This window comes from Schistocerca serialis, chromosome 5 (genome assembly GCF_023864345.2).
Source record: "Schistocerca serialis cubense isolate TAMUIC-IGC-003099 chromosome 5, iqSchSeri2.2, whole genome shotgun sequence".
Lineage (NCBI taxonomy): Eukaryota > Metazoa > Arthropoda > Insecta > Orthoptera > Acrididae > Schistocerca > Schistocerca serialis.
This window is the reverse complement of record NC_064642.1, coordinates 347,436,991-347,455,387: the sequence shown is the minus strand read 5'-3', so window position 1 is coordinate 347,455,387 and position 18,397 is coordinate 347,436,991. Positions and strand designations below refer to the sequence as shown.

The 18,397-nt window shown below is 42.2% G+C and overlaps 1 protein-coding gene and 1 non-coding gene across 4 annotated transcripts in view; both read left to right on the top strand.

Moving 5' to 3' along the window:
- The window catches only part of LOC126480722 (protein spire), a 797,250-nt gene that overhangs the window by 155,626 nt on the left and 623,227 nt on the right, over nucleotides 1–18,397 (top strand). The gene's annotated exons all lie outside the window — the stretch shown is intronic.
- Trnas-cga (transfer RNA serine (anticodon CGA)) lies at nucleotides 16,942–17,016 on the top strand. The gene has a single exon. It is a non-coding gene; the product is annotated as a tRNA-Ser (tRNA).

Below are 18,397 nucleotides of genomic sequence, written 5' to 3'. Positions count from 1 at the left end.
TTTCGTCACAGATGATCCTAAAAACATGTTTTCCACATATTTACAGTGATAAAATTAATCATGCAGAAATGCATAAAGAGTGGTGTCAGTAAAGATATAGGAATATGTACATATGTCCTTTCTAGCAGCCGTCATTCCTACGCCCACAAACTACTATACCTAATGAAGCAGTGTATGCGAATGTTTAGGGCCTCCAATGAGACGATAAAAATAATGCTATAAATATAAAAATGCGTGTTACGGCTCGTGTCACATTTGATGCGCACCCCACATCAAAGATATATTAGATGATTCGTGTATCAAACATTGCCCATTATACATCAGTATTTAGATATTAAGTTCTCTGATACACTTTTTACACTGTGAGGAATACTGCAAGGTCTTTTTGTTTTCTTTTTTTAATGATTTTATTGTAGCATTACTAGTTTTGGGTCTGAGCCCATCGTCAGATGGTAGCGTTGACTACTTCGCAGGTTTTACATTTGTGTCCTTTGCTAGTTCTGCACTTTTACTGTTATTCTTGATGTTCACTTTTACAAACTTGGGAATCATTCTTTCAGTAGGCACTTTTTGTTAAATGCTACAGCGAGCGCTACTTTCATTACTTGAAGTTTGCACTTTCTTAAGTCGTGCACTGTTCCCTCTGCTTGGTGCGGTAATAACAACATGATTTTATCCACTTTGGTTGATTACTGCAGCTATTTTGGTAAATTACATAGTAGGAAATACAGCAACCAGCCACAAGTTTTGTTCTCCAAATGGATAAAACAATGTCCATATTACCCCACCAGGTAAAAAATACAGTGCACGACTTCAGAAAGTACAAACTTCAACTAATGAAAATAATATTTGCTATAGCAGTTACGTATCAAAAAGTGCCTAGCTGAAAGAGTGATTCCAGAGTATATCAAAGTGAAAATCAAGAACAACAGTAAACGTGCACAACTAGCGAAGGACACAAACGTAAAACTTGCAAAGAAGTTACTGCTTCCCTCTGACGATCGACTCGGGCCCGAAACTAGTAATAGTACAATAAAATCATTTTTAAAAAAAGCTTGTGTGTGGTTGCAGTATTTCCTACAGTATAATTTACGAAAACAGCTGCAGTGCTCTCTTACCAGAATGGGTAAAATAATTAACTTTTTTCGCTATTTGTAAACAGCACCGTACGAATGTCTGGTATAATCTGGAAACGATGTCGCAACATTTCATTGCAGAGCGTTTATAAATGCTCGGTGGAGACCGAACATTTATAAAGGTCATTCTTTTATTCAGTACTTCAAAACATTAACTTGATTATAAGCATAATATGAATGAAGCAGGAGAGATGCTGCAAATATTAGCAGCATCGCAAGGATGATGACAGATCACTTGCGATGACTATGTAATAAAAATCTTCTTGATTTGTCAGGTGCCTCAAGTGTTTAAAACTCCACGAGTACTTTCCAAACGCTGTCAAGTGTTAGTTAATGATGATCCCGGAGACTCTGTATTTGTGCAAGACAAACTAATGTATCGAAAGATTATTTCTCATTGCTAAACAAGTATAGAAAGCGATCGTTCAACAATTTTAAACTTTAAACGAATGAAAAAGTATGTTTGGCCTTGAAACCATTTGTGAACAAGAGTGGTTGCAGTATCATTCTTTGAAAAATGCATTAAACACTATATAAAATCGACAACTCCATAGAAATCCGATGGAACTTTGTCCCGAGCATTCAGCTGATATCAAAGAACTTCATAGATTAGTTGCTCCTATTTTTGCCCTATCATACGCGCAGTCCGACATGGGGTGGCGTCCTGGAGAAAGCTGAAGATTTTAACAAACTTTCCAGCCTAGATGTCTTTAATGGATGACTACAGAGTATCTGGGACATCGTCTTACAATTAACAACTGTCTACATTTTTTAACATAAATAAATAACCGCAACGGATGCAGTGATGAGATCTATTGATCTGGTTCAAATGGTTCAAATCGCTCTGAGCACTATGCGACTAAACTTCTGAGGTCATCAGCCGCCTAGAACTTAGAACTATTTTAAACCTAACTAACCTAAGGACATCACACACATCCATGCCCGAGGCAGGATTCGAACCTGCGACCGTAGCGGTCGCTCGGTGCCAGATTGTAGCGCCTAGAACAGCACGGCCACTCCGGCCGGCATCTATTGATCTCCTGTTAGTTCACAACGCATCAGGTGTCAAACAGGTGACCTAAAGAAGTTGCAAAAAACTTCTTGTTATCTTATATAGAATAAATTTGATGACAAAATTTTTATTACATTGTAAATAACAAAGGAAGATCACGGACCTTGTTTTTAGACGTGAAAGCCGTCCCTCAATAAAACATACACACCCATATCCTTATGCTGATCATAGCATAAAAACGTAATCCTCAAATATTTGGCAATGGACTACATAGGAGATGCAACCTAGAACAAACAGGGGTCATAAGCGATCTGTGTACATTTTATTGACATATTCGGCATCTATTATTCGCCAACGGCAGTATAAAAAGGCCTGTATCATTTTGGCAACTAATTCCTTCCGTGGTATTTGTTAAGTAAAATATATGGACTTTTCCGTATCGTGTCGTTGAGATTGGTTGGTGATATGATGGCTGTAACCTGATTCTGTCGTTTACAATTGCTTGTATTTGACATACAAGATAAAAGGCAGTGTCGCCGTCTTGTTCCATTGTAGGCATCCGAAGCCGAGGTCGGCAACTCGCATATGTGCGATAACGCAAGGCTCTGAGGTTGTCGGTGAAAATATTGTCGACGTTCAACGCTAAGGTGGGAAAGGTGATAATGTAAAAGTATCAATTACATCATTGCGCCAATGTCTTGTTTACATGCGTAATCTGTCTGCAGTGTTTTGGGGTGAGGGCATGTGACATCGGTAATGATGCGTCCATCCGTCGAATGGGAACGTAAAACAAGTAGGCGCTCCCTTGTTGCTATTCTAAAGTAAGTTTTGTGTCAACGCGGCATTTATCCTTCTTATCTCTGTCTTCTCTAACAACAACAGCAGCAGCAGTAGCACAGATCTATACACTTACCAGTTGCAAAAACAATACAGCTGAACTCTAGCCTACAGCACACAATCAGGCCTCCGGAATAGCGTCCAGTAGAAAGGTTTGCTCCAGGCACTGAGGTACACGGGAAGTAGGTCTGTGCTGCGTCAGCCTCTATCTAATAAGCCATGTGTCAGAAGCACGCTGCGAGCGGCAAGGCAGCAAAAAAAGGGATTTTACATTCAGCGTTCACACTGTAAGAAAAGTCAGGTGGTGGGAGGAACTGAGAATAAAGATGGTGAGACGGCGTTTTTTGCCGTTGAGCCATTCTGCTCGGCAGCTCTGCATCAACAGATTCTTAGAGAGTCACGAGAGGCTCTTTTAAGGTGGCTGTAATTGAGAAAGTGACATATTGCCTTCAAAACGCATCTCTGCTATTTCTCAATGGATACTGTTTACTCATTTAGTTCCTGAGGTTTCGATTGAGATAGTTCCAGAGTAATTTCAAGGGAAAGTTTCTGCACATCCTCCACCTATCCGATATTAAGGGTTTACCTTTAACAACTCTCGACACATTCATGTTTCGTAATGTGCTGTTTCCATGACGTTTAGTAATTTTTCCTTTAAGTTTTTAGAGCCAGTTACTGGGCGATCGACGGGGTATACTGCGTTAGGTGCATATGTCACTGATTCTGAATAATTATCGTTTGATGACTTCTTTCCATTTATGCTTCTAGAAAAGACTTGCTGCGGTCAAGCATATAAGCACAATTTTGTGTTCACTTGAGAGACTTAAGAAATGAAAGTAAAAGTAAAATGCTATATAAAGGTGAAATCCCTGTTACAAACTTCTAGAACATGTAGAGGGGAGTGAGGACATAATATTTTGAACAGGAACCCATGTCCAGAAACGTACCCTTTCCGTTTCACAGCGGTTTCAGTTTCTTATGTTTGTCATCCACTTCTGCTTGAGGGATTGAATTAGGCGTGACCTCCGAAGCATGTTCTGGTACTCATCCTTCATGCCACTTTGTCTCTTCAGTTTCTAATGAAGCGGCCAGATCTCGTGCCAGGAGATCATCTTTTGTCTCTGCAGGGATCTCGCAAATTAAACTTTGCATACAACCCCATAGGAATTAAAGCCGACGACTGCGGAGGCTACGCGGTTGGACCACTTCGGGCTATCCATCTTCCACCATATCGTCTAACCGCACGTGAGAAGTAATTGAGGTGGTGTACTATCATGATAAAACGTCATTTCCTGTCGGACATTCAGGGGCACACCTTCGAAGAATGGGTCCAGTACGTTTTGTACGAAGATGAAGTATGCATGACCAGTTAGCTTGAGTGGAAGGACGTATGGCTCCCTCACACGACCACCCAGAATACCTGCCCACATGTTAATACGAAACCGGTGCTGAAATCCCTGACATGCGTGGCATGCGGGTTTTCGTCTGCCCAGACATGGCTGTTTCGCGAATTCAGAACACAATCCCTAGTTAGTTTACATTCATCTGTGAACAGAACTCGACGTGGAAATAGGGGTGTGTCGATGTAGCGGTGCAGGAACCACGTGCAGTAGGCAACGGATTTTGGAAAATTGGCAGAACCCTTAGCGTGTACCCTTTGTAAATGGAACGGATGTATTTGTTGCTCACAGAGAACGTGCCAGACTTTATTGTGACTAACATCCATTGCACACGCAATTCTTCGAGTACTCATGGACGGATTATCTTCAACACGATGCAGTACATCATCTTGAAATTCGGTCATGCGGCGTTGCAGTGGAGCACCACAGTCCCGCTTCCTCACGGTGAAGGTACCTGTTCCTCGGAGCCGCTGCCTAACTTGACCAAAAAGTTTCTGTGATGGCGACTCTGGTAAACGTTTGTGATACAGCCGAATAGCAGCTCTTCCGTTATCTCGACCTTCGCTATACACAATAAGCATGTCTGTGTACCGAACCATGTTCATTGTATTGGAGACGAACAGGCACTGAATAGGTCTCTTAGCAAGGCAGACGTTTAGTGACGTAAGGTAGTCTGACGTAGTACACGTCATCCAATCTACCCGTCCGCAGCTGGTGGACTAGCGGCTAGCATTGCTGCCTCTGGATCATGGGGTCCCGAGTTTGATTTCTGGTCGGGTTGGGAATTTTCTCTGCCCGGGGACTGGGTGTTGTCATCATTTCATCTTCATCATTCGTAACAGTGGCTAGATTGGACTGTGAAAAAAATTGGACTGTGTAAAAATTGGGACTTTATATGGGCGCTGATGACAGCGCAGTTAAGCGCCCCATAAACCAATCATTATCATCATCATCATCCAATCTTCTCTATTGCATACCAGAACAAGCAACTCTCAGACTTTTTCTTTCAGCTGGATGCGTTGCACATCAGAAACGGTACGTCTCCGGACATGCGATCTTACACAAAATATGACGTACCCGCTCCCCTCTACAAATCCTAGCAGTTTGTTACGGGAATTTCCGAACACGCTGTATTTCGTGCAGTAATAACGGTTGGCAGTGATTGAAGTCGAACCATAAAGAATTTATTTACTTACTTTTTGGATGGCTTTATAGCTTCTCTCTTTTGTTTGAATCAAGCGCTTCCTTGAATTATCGTTGTCGTTGACCTGAAGCATGTGCATGCAGAAAGTCAGAATCAATGCTATAGGAATGGTAGAAAGAATTACAAAGACTTGAGGTGTGTCGCGCACTCTCCAAAGATGGCTACCTACGATCGTAACCATTCATCAGTCTCACACTTGGCTTGCTGTTAGATTCACGACTTCGTTGGATTTACGCGCCTTCGCTAGAGCAGACCGATATGGGTGGCGCTGGTGCGTGGACGGATGGTGCATAAATTGTCACGTTGGACGAGGCAGCGCGCACTTCATTACGTATTCTCATTGTTCTCCTCCGTCGCCGCCTGTGTCACAGCAAAAGCTGCCGGTGCTGAGTAGGCGCCGCCGTCGTGTTCACGTGGTGTCTGCTGTCCGGTTCTTCGCGCCGCAAGCTGACGTCATTATCAGCGTCAGTTTCAAGGTGCCACCCTCGCGAGAGGACAACGTTTCGCTGCGGCACATCAGTGAGCCCGAACCCTGAAGTGCAAATCTAGGCTATGCTAATCTATGGTTGGTTGGCTGATCTGAGGGAAGGGACCAAATAGCAAGGTCATCGATCCGATGGGATTAGGGAAGGATGGGGTGAGAAGTCGGCCGTGCCCTGTCAAAGGAACCATTCCCGTATTTGTCTGAAGCGATTTAGGGAAATCACGGATAACCTAAATCAGGATGGCCGGACGCAGGTTTGAACCGTCGTGCACCTAAACACTGCGCCACCTCGCTCGGTCGTTCTCCATGATCTCCCTTAAATTACAGGAAGAGTGTAATTAAACTTTTGCAACTTGAGCGATTGTAGGTGGAAGACTATTTAGCGCATGGGTACCCAAATATATGCGAATGATGTTCAGACTGTGCGCTTCACGATTTGCGTTGTTAGTAGTGTTAGTGTCAAGAGATGCGCGTTAGATGAAGTCGGGTTGAAACACAGGCATCAGTGTGCATTACAATTGAAGTCAACAAGGGTCTGGGCAAGGCGAACTTCTAAGGCTGTTTCAAAATAACAGCAATAGTGCTACTGCTCTTTGCGAGTTTAGATGCAATAATGATAAACGGAGTGGTCCTGTTTCCGCACCGGGATTGAAAACGTGATTCGCAAATTGGAATGAATTGGCGATTTGGGAATTGGTCCTAGAAAAGGCCGACGGCTAATTGTGCCATAAATTGTCATGGCTGAAAATGACGGACGCATTGTGTGATTAAATAGTGCCCGAGCCACCTTTCCAAAAGTGCTGGGAACAATTGTGGAATGGTATCTCTAGTGCGGTTCCAGACTGTCGTGGTGCAGGTGGTCGTCGCGTTGAGCAGCGTTTATAACCTGGAACATAAACGTGGAACGCAATTAAGAAATATTACCCTCTCATGTGGAAATTAAAATGTTTCTTTCAATCGTGTATTCGTTATTTCTCTTCTGCATATCCTTACAAATGTTTCCATAGAGTTTAACTGTTCTACGATTACTCGTTTTTTATTAGGGCCCTCTCAAGTAGCGAAAGTTTAATGATAACTACCCTGTACTTGAGATGTCGAAATGCACGACGGTTCTTTAAAAGTCAATGCCAATTTTTCCTCCAGTTTTCTTCTTTTACATGCAAACTGTCTATTCTGTAGGACTTATTGACTCTAGAATCGTAAACACAACTACCTTCCCCCTCACATGGCACAAAATAATAATAATAATAATAATAATAATAAACCCCGTGGAGGCCCGGGAAAAGAATCGGCCTCCGGTATGTTCTGCCAGTCGTAAAAGGCGACGAAAAGAACAAACCACTAATAGGGCTAACCCCCCTTTTAGTGTGATTAGTTGGTTAAGGACAGAACTAAAGAAGCCTCGGACAAGCGCCGTCATGGTCGGGGACGACGCTTGAACCCTATGCCCGCCCACAATGGTAACGACACTGCTAGCCAACTGGAAAATGATTTAAATCCAAATAGAGGTGTTTTGCAGGATATGCTTCCTGCAACCACCCTAGAAGGAAAACAAAGACAGAGGATGAGATGGTCAGATGAAGTTAATCGACACCTCATGTTCTGTTATTACCAAGCAACAAACCTAGGAACCAACACAACTGGATACAGATCACAAGTATACACAACATTTATTACCAGATACCCAGAATTAAAATTTTTAACAGAACAACGATTAGCTGATCAGATCCGTGTAATAATAAAAAATAACAGGATACCCCAGTCAGAATTAGAAAACATCAAACATCAAGTACAACAAATACTGGAACAAAATAATGTGCAATCAGAAGAAGAAGAAAATACAGTAATGGACTCAAACATCCCAGAGCAAACAAACAAAGAACAACATGCACCGATTAAACAATCAGAGGAAAACGAAATCTTAAGACAGCCACCAGAACAAGCACAAATAGAACACGAAGTGACACACATGTTAGATATAGAAGAAAAATTTCAGCTAACATATATAGAATACAAAGACACAAATACAGACATTAGACCATTCTTGCGTAGACCACCAAATAACCCACAAGTCGAAACAACAATAAAAACTATCAACACAGTCATACACAACAAAATAAATGAAAATACAACTATGGAAGAGTTACAACTACTGGTTTATATAGGAGGACTCACTACACTAAATATACACACTAGGCAGAGATCAGAACCAACCAACACACAGAAGAAACCCACAAAACCAGCATGGCAACACAGGCTACAGATCAAAATAGAAAAACTGAGAAAAGACATCGGACAGCTAACACAATTTATAAGAAATGAAATCTCGGAAAAAAAACGAAAAAGGTTAGGTAAAATCTCACAACAAGAAGCGACAGAGCAATTAGACGAAAAGAAGCAGAAATTACAAGCATTAGCCAAACGACTCAGAAGATACAAAAAAAGTGAAAATGGAAGGAAACAAAACCAAACATTCAACACAAACCAAAAGAAATTTTACCAGACAATAGATAACACACACATTAAAATAAACAATCCACCAAACATAACAGACATGGAACACTTCTGGAGCAACATATGGTCAAACCCGGTACAACATAACAGGCATGCACGGTGGATACGAGCAGAAACAGACACATACAAGATGATACCACAAATGCCTGAAGTGATAATTTTGCAACATGAAGTCACCCAAGCAATTAATTCTACTCACAATTGGAAAGCCCCTGGAAATGACAAAATAGCAAATTTCTGGTTAAAGAAGTTCACCTCAACACATTCACATCTAACTAAATTATTTAACAGTTACATTGCAGACCCATACACATTCCCTGATACACTTACACACGGAATAACATATCTGAAACCTAAAGATCAAGCAGACACAGCGAACCCAGCTAAATATCGCCCCATAACATGCCTACCAACAATATACAAACTATTAAATTCAGTCATTAAACAGAAATTAATGATACATACAACACAGAACAAAATTATAAATGAAGAACAAAAAGGCTGCTGCAAAGGAGCACGAGGATGTAAAGATAAACTGATAGTAGATACAGAGGTGACATATCAAGCTAAAACTAAACAAAGGTCGCTACACTACGCATACATTGATTACCAAAAAGCTTTTGATAGTGTACCCCACTCATGGTTACTACAAATATTGGAAATATACAAAGTAGATCCTAAATTGATACAGTTCCTAAACATAGTAATGAAAAATTGGAATACCACACTTAATATCCAAACAAATTCAAATAATATCACATCATAGCCAATACAGATTAAGCGTGGAATATACCAAGGAGACTCATTAAGTCCTTTCTGGTTCTGCCTTGCTCTGAACCCACTATCCAACATGCTAAATAATACAAATTATGGATACAATATTACTGGAACATACCCACACAAAATCACACATTTGCTATACATGGATGATCTAAAACTACTGGCAGCAACAAATCAACAACTCAACCAATTACTGAAGATAACAGAAGGATTCAGCAATGATATAAGTATGGCTTTTGGAACAGACAAATGTAAGAAAAATAGCATAGTCAAGGGAAAACACACTAAACAAGAAGATTACATATTGGATAACCACAGCGACTGCATAGAAGCGATGGAAAAAACGGATGCCTATAAATATCTAGGATACAGACAAAAAATAGGAATAGATAATACAAATATTAAAGAAGAACTAAAAGAAAAATATAGACAAAGACTAACAAAAATACTGAAAACGGAATTGACAGCAAGAAACAAGGCAAAAGCTATAAATACTTATGCTATATCAATATTGACCTACTCATTTGGAGTAGTGAAATGGAGTAACACAGACCTAGAAGCACTCAATACACTTACACGATCACAATGCCACAAATATAGAATACATCACATACATTCAGCAACAGAAAGATTCACATTAACCAGAAAGGAAGGAGGAAGGGGATTTATCGACATAAAAAACCTACATTATGGACAGGTAGACAATTTAAGAAAATTCTTTATAGAACGAGCAGAAACTAGCAAAATACACAAGGCAATCACTCATATAAATACATCGGCTACACCACTGCAATTTCATAACCACTTGTACAACCCTTTAGATCACATAACATCAACAGATACGAAGAAAGTAAATTGGAAAAAGAAAACACTACATGGCAAGCACCCGTATCATCTAACACAGCCACACATCAATCAAGACGCATCCAGCACATGGCTAAGAAAAGGCAATATATACAGGATCAAACAATAAACACCAGGTATTACAGCAAGCATATTATTAAAGATCCCAATATCACAACGGATAAATGCAGACTTTGTAAACAACAAATAGAAACAGTAGATCACATCACAAGCGGATGTACAATACTAGCAAATACAGAATACCCCAGAAGACATGACAATGTCGCAAAAATAATACATCAACAGCTTGCCTTACAACATAAACTTTTAAAACAACACGTTCCTACATACAAGTATACACCACAAAATGTACTGGAGAATGATGAATACAAATTATACTGGAACAGAACCATTATAACAGATAAAGCAACGCCACATAACAAACCTGACATCATGCTCACCAATAAAATGAAGAAATTAACACAACTAATCGAAATATCCATACCCAATACAACAAATATACAAAAGAAAACAGGAGAAAAAATTGAAAAATACATCCAACTGGCTGAGGAAGTCAAAGACATGTGTCATCAGAATAAAGTTGACATCATGCCAATTATACTATCAACTACAGGAGTCATACCACACAATATCCTACAGTACATCAAGGCAATACAGCTACATCCAAACATATATATACAACTACAGAAATCCGTAATTATTGATACATGTTCAATTACCCGAAAGTTCCTAAATGCAATATAACACATACCGTACAGTTAAAAGGAAGTGACGCTTGATCAAGGTCGGCGTCACTCCATTTTTAACCGGACTTAACGTCTGAGAAATTGAAGGTAATAATAATAATAATAATAATAATAATAATAATAATAATAATAATGTAATCGTAGTAAGCCTATAATAGATAGTAAAAGAGCCGATGGAATAGATAATCTAAAACTAACAAAACTGTATCGTTATAGATCCCACTGATGATGCCTTAGACCAGGAGGAGGCGAAACGCTTATGGGATAAAGTAACTAGCGGCAGGAAAAGGCAGTTTCATTTACATAACAAGTAGGAAAAGACCTGGTATAACAATTACAAATAAAGTTTGTAAGGGATCCATGATCGCACGTACATAGATGCTAGTTCAAATGGCTCTTAGCACTATGGGACTCAACTGCTGAGGTCATTAGTCCCCTAGAACTTAGAACTAGTTAAACCTAACTGACCTAAGGACACCACAAACATCCATGCCCGAGGCAGGATTCGAACCTGCGACCGTAGCGGTCTTGCGGTTCCAGACTGCAGCGCCTTTAACCGCACGGCCACTTCGGCCGGCATAGATGCTAGTTTCCGACGCCCACGTCGATAGTAGACAGGAGTCGATTGTCGACTGCTGCAGTAGGCAGTGAGACTAGCGTTGAGTGCAGAGTAGTACTAGAGTGTGTCGAGCGAACGGTAGTGCTGGAGAGACGGGCAAGAATGGTGGACGAGTAAATTTACCGAAGTGTGACAGATCAGCGCGTCCCCCTAATCGTCGAGGGGTGGACCCTCATCGATACCGATTCGCGAGTGATATGAAACCAAAAGTGACAAGTGCCGAATTACGTGTTTCGCATCAACCGCGTCGGCCAGCAACAACCATGGATTGCAGTGAGGATTGTTGTGAATGTTAACCATCAGCATTGCGTGTGACGAAGTACTGAAAATCAGCAATCAATATAAAAAGATATAACTGTGATTAGATGTGTAAGGCGAAGGTAGCAACTGCCTCAGCATGTGTGTGTTAGTAGGAAATATATATCAGTTTGTACATCGCAACCTTTGTGGTCCTTAATAATAGACAAACTTTCTATCATTTCCACTATTCAATCTCAGAACAGCCGCACTCGGTTGAAATACCCCCGAAACCAGCAGAAAAACCGATAGCCTTTCTTCCATTAAGCACACGGTCATATAATCATAATTAACTGTTGGGCGGCTTCGATAAATTACGCAAAAATCCAATAAAGGAATATAATCGGGGGTGTTTCAAGCTGACAGTCACGTTCCTCATAGGCATCGCTATACCGAACACACGCACACAGTTTGCAAACTGTGCGCAATTAGAAAATGGAGTGAAAGTGGGAACACAAGGTTTGTGAACACTGTCCTGGTGGGATTCAAACCTACGTGAGAAGAGCTGATAAAGGTTTATCGTAACTCTAATCACTTCCGGAGAATGCCAGGATGGTTCCTGATCTGGGTTGGTCCACACTCGTGCCTAATGTCTAATGTCTGTATGAGTCGCTTAGCGTCAAGACGTCCAGTACGAGATTCAGAGATAGAGAGTATTTATACGCAAAAGAAGTTATTTTGAGATGAAAGTGCTGGAGTGTGGGCGTGATAGGCACTGAAGAACTTAGAATCTAGCAGGGTCTGTTAAGGGACTTCGCTGAGTTGATTAGGGACGGTGCAATAATTGTAGGAAGTTAAACTGCAATGAAATGTTTTCAAGTATATGTAATTCTGCGACTCTAAGATTCCTTTTCGCGCTACAGTACGAGAAGCTTCACAAAAATCTGTAGTCTGTACAGTGTACGGATCTTCGGTTTATTGAGAGTAAAAATCCTCAATTTGGTGAGCCATAATTTTCAAGGATGAGAGCAGTAAACAGAGTCAATAATTTTTTCATGTCTCGTGTGTGGAAATGAGGCTGCTTGCCACTATTTAGTTCATTAGAAAAATCAGGAGACATCTATCCGGATTTGCCATTGTGGTGGTGTTCCGCCAAAAATAGTTTTTATCTTGCGGCTAAGGAAAATCGCACGTGAGGCGTCCCCAGTCACGCAGCGTTTGTGTGGGGTAGAGGAAGAAACATCCCAACGTGTGAGCTTGTTGAAATAAGAGAGGAAGCGCTTAGTTCATTAGTTTGCTTTTGGTTCAAACCGGAATATAAAAATAAGTTACACTAATTAGTTTCGTAACGATCGATACTGGAATGAATAAGTTATTAACAACAAATTATTGTTGTTTTTCCGTTGCCTAATTAACGGTGAATAATGTGAACCAGCTTCCAACATCTAAAACTGATGCCTTCTTGAAGCATATACTTGCTGGTCCGACTTTCACTTTCGGAATTTTTTGCGAATATTACTCTCAGCCTTGACGCAAGGTCGTTACGATGTTTTGAAGGAACTCTCCTCCAAATGGCATTAGTGTCTACTAATTCAAGGAAAATGTATGCTACGTATCAGCTGCTATTGTACCTCTTGAGGAATGTTCTTATGCTACAGAAACGATACCGCTAACAAGAGTGTTCCTCTTTTCCTTTCCACGCCAGCATGAGCTCAGCGAGCGAGCACGTGCAGTTAAGCAGAACCAGGCGAGGCTGCTCTTCCCACACTCAACGCTGGAAAGTCAACAGATTGCAGCAGTCATTCCGCGAGAACAGACGGCGGCGGTTGAAACTGTTCTGCCTGGGTGGAGTAAACTGGAGCAGACGGCCCGAATGATATGACTAATTTCACTTACAGATGTACCACGCAAACAGTGATCCGAGCGGACGCCCGACAATCCTAAACGTTAAAAATACGCCTGGGAAACATCAGACTGACACGGTAGCCTGATAAGTTGAGAGTTACGGAATATAGTGGTGCTGCTAGAACGAGAGGAATAAATCCGTTACCGTACTACTGGAAATGGCAACCTGCGACTCGAGTCTTACTGTATGACCGGACACAGGGCGGGTGGCGGGCTGTTGGTGAGGAGGAGGGATTAAATTTAAGGATCAGCTTGAATTATTTTACAATGTGACTCTCTGTGGGTAGTAACTGATGCCCGTAGTTAGAGGTCTGCGCGCGTAACAGAATTGAGATCCACATTCGCTAATGCCTTATCCGTTGTAAAGAAAATTAAGAAAAAAGAAAAAATCAGCCCGACTGGAGCGCTGGAGCTCTGACGTTAGACTTGCTCTTCGGCAAAATATTCGCCTGCTGAATTTGGGCCTGGTAATTTACAATCACTTCCCTAACGAGGTGGAGGCCGGCCTTGGCACGTTTTAACCCCTTAACGGCTGAATAAATTTCTTCATGGGAAAAAAATTATGCCCCTCTAGAAGTACCCGAAACACTCACGACATTGGTCATGTCAGAAGCGTTGGTAGCTACCGGGAGTGGCGCTCGAAAACAGTCTTAACCTTACAGTTAGTAGAGTCGCATTGGTATGATGTGATGTGAATTCACGACCACGGAGTTGAGGGGTTAACACAACATAACCTATCACATTCTTGACACGGTAAATAGCTAACAGATTTGACCTCTTAACGAAGTAATCATGGCATTGTATAATTGTAAATATATTTAAACGATCTTTGATAGATTCACTGATTTTCCACTGAACATTACTTGGCTCGTACGTGATATGCAAATAGGAGTAAGCATTAACCGAGAATTCGAACGGTTGGACTGTCATAGAACAACACGTCGCTCTGTGGCAGCTATTGGTAATTAAGTGACCTCAGATGACACGTAAATCTGGCACGATGGATAGAGGACGTATTTGTAAAGGCTCAAAACTGGAAAGAAAAATCTGTCGCCATCTTCAAGCCTTCCACCATCAACCTCCTCAAGGTCCCTGCATTCAAGCAAATACGGCACTCCGGTCTACATGGGTAACAATAAGGATTCAAACAAAAATTACTATCGTCACATTTAATCTAAATAGACGATTGTCTCTTTTTCCGTCCATTTGTGAATGATGCCGAAGAAGAAAGACTGTTGGTAAACCCTCGTATGACAAATTTCTGATTTTTACTTTCTGGACTGTGAGGAAGAAGTGGTATGTTGCCCTACTCTTCCAGTACCGTATTTTCTTGAAATTTCAGTTGTAAAGCTCTCCAGCATTCACAGCGCCGCTCTTCTAGCGTCTATCAGTCATCCTGTAACGCCGCCCTTCGTTGGATCTGTCTCCTTCTTCTCCTCCTCTCTGCCCCTCTATTCATCCAGTCTGGTGAGAGTTTGTAGCTAATGAGCAATACTCTAGGAAAGTTTTTGTTTTTCTTTTTGGCACTTCAGGTGTATGGACTGTCACTGACCGATGGGTCAGCTACGTAATCGCTTCGCGTTGCAGCTTTTAGATCTTGCATGACCGCATGGTACCACTCTACTGGTCGATGTCGGAGCCGTCGTCTTGCTGCATCAATAACGTCCCCATCATCCGTGTACTGCTTCCCGCGGATTACATCCTTCAGTGGGCCTAACAGATGGAACTTTATGTTCTTCTGACACGTAGCGAGGAGCTCAGCGGGCACACGCCTTTGAGTACCCCAACTGGTGGACGAGTGTGTCAGCAGTACAGAGAGGTCCAGTTATGCAGCGAGGAGTTTTTGATCCGTCGATCATCTCGAATGAGTGTGTCCGCACCTTCCAACATCGCAGGAGTCAGTTGCGTGTGCGGCCGGCCGGCACGCGGCAGATCGGACAGCTTTGCACGTCCTTGTTGCGCCTAGCCCAACGACTCACCCTGCTTCTGTTCAGTGTCAGGACTTGGTAGACATTCTGCAAGCGCCTATGAACACCTACTATGCTCTCTTTTTCGCCAAAGGAAGCTCAATGACAAGTCCCTACTTGGAACACATTTCCATTACTTCACCTTTCGGAACTTCGTGGAACGTTAGGAGCTGAAGCGGAAATATCCCACGATGTTCCACAGCAAATTCCGCATTTTTGTTTTACTTGCTGAGCGGGGTCAACTGTTAGTCCCTCGACGCAGTCCACTGCCCATAGTGAGCGGGCGAGGGCAGAGGAGAATAGCGCCGTTAGCCGCAGCCGTAGGCCAGTGCGGAATGGCGACGCGGAAGACTATCGCTGTGTGGGCGTGTCGGATGGCCCAGATCCGCGTCATTCGTTGCGCTCGGGCGTGCGGACGCTGTTGTGCGCACCTGCCCGGCCGCTGGCGGCGATGCTATCTGCCGGTGCCGCAACACTTGTCATTAAATAGCAGCGCCGGCGCGTCTGTCCTGGTACCGGTTCTGGTGCTCCCCCACTGGCGGGGCCGCGCGTGCTGCCGTCGCATCGTGTTGCTGCGCGCTTCGCCTCCATTAACGGGAACCACCTAGCTAGGCTACTGGGCTGCTCCGACAATGGGGCAATTCCCACGTGCCCTCTGAACTAGGCCACCTATCTCCATCGTGGGAATGCGGGGCAAGGGTGAGAACTAACGGCAGTGCTTTAGTTTCGCACACAAAGGACGCCAGCCGCCCACAAATGCCGCCGCTCCGCAAACTCCGTAATATATGGCTGTTAGTCGATATGCCACTTGCGCTACAGTGCCGGTTAGTGCTCCACAGTTCCTAGGACAGTGTAATACTTGTATTTCTTAATGATAAATACTCTTAAGCTTGAATGGGATTTTCACTCTGCAGCGGAGTGTGCGCTGATTTGAAACTCCCTGGCAGATTAAAACTGTTTGCTCGACCGAGACTCGCGGTCAAAAGCTCTACCAACTGAGCACACAGTTTTAATCTGCCAGGAAGTTTCATATCAGCGCACACTCCGCTGCAGAGTGAAAATCTCATTCTGGAAACATCCACCAGGCTAAGCCACCAGGCTGAGCCATGTCCCCGCAATATCCTTTCTTTCAGGAGTGCTAGTTTTGCAAGGTTCGCAGGAGAGCTTCTGTAAAGTTTGGAAGGTAGGAGACGAGGTACTGGCAGAAGTGAAACTGTGAAGACGGGGCATGTGTCGTGCTTGGGTAGCTCAGTTGGTAGAGCGCTTGCCCGCGAAAGGCAAAGGTCCCGAGTTCGAGTCTCGGTCCGGCACACAGTTTTAATCTGGCAGGAAGTTTCACGCTTAAGCTTACCTGTAAGCCAACAAAATATTTTATTTTGAAACTACCGGTGACTGACAGAAAATAATGTACGCTCAACTGGCCATTAACCTCAGGCCATTGGTATAGTGGACTAATACCCACAGCCACCAAAACAGTTGTTAGTCTAAACTCCTTATTTTTTCTGGCCTAATCTCGGTCTTTAACAGGGTTGGCATTTTAATTTGGATTCGGCAATATTGGTGGTAGAACGTAGCCGGATGCCCTCCTGTCGACAGGCATGCTTCAGCATGTCATGGTCAATATCTCAAACCACATTAATTACACAGTGTAATAAATTTGAATTTTGTGTTTTGCCGCGAGATGAAAGTATGTGTTCTTTATTAAATCACGTACGGTGATTGCGAAAATGAAATCTTCTGATTTCATTTTCTATGTTCCATCATGAACCAATTTTTCTCGAAAAGCTACGCCACATTTACTACTTTCGAGAAACGTGAAAACGACTCAGTAATAACACAGGAGGAATCTGTAGATGATCATATACCAGAAGTATTTGTTTGTATTACAAAACGTAAAATAAAATGAAAATAGTACGAGAAAGCTTAATGAAATGTGGAATGTACTTACAAGCTAGAAAATTCGGCTGGAAACTTTCCGTTTGTGTGTGGATCGTGAAACTTCTTGTAGGAGTGTCTAGTAGCAATCCGCCAAAAGGTTTGATAATCATCTTCCCTAATATCGTCTTTTCATGGCAGCGATATCTTGGTGAAATCACTCGCCATTTTCGTCTCTCACATCTCCAAGATTAGGTGGAAAGAAATCCAAATGGGAAAGAAGGAAACGTAATTGCAGAGACATGTTGCACTCTCTGTCTTTATAACAGTCTAGCATGCGTTCCGTCAGTTCCCTGTAATTCTCAGTCACTACGTTTCCCAAGAAACAGTACATAAATCTTGAAAAGTAAGCCAAGCTGACTCGCCAGTATCTTTCAGCAAGTGTTCAAAGTAATGTCTTTCATCAAGTAATCGATTTGAGGCCCATTGAAAACGACATCTTTAATTTTTGCAGTACTAATCGTAGGAAGTCTAGATAGTAAAAATTGAAAATCCTGGCCATCTTTGTCCATTGCTTTCAGAAAATTTTTCATAAATCCCAGTTTCAGATGAAGTGATGGTAATAGGCCATTGTCTTTGTTTACAATGGGTTCATGCGACAACTTTTTTCACCAGTATTGAAAATTTCTCTCAAAGGCCACTTTTTGACCACGTAATTTTCTTTCCTTGCCCTAATATCCCATTTACACAAGAAACAGTATTTTGTGTAACCAATCTGTTTTCCCTGAAGTAGTCCCAGAACTTTGAAATAAACACA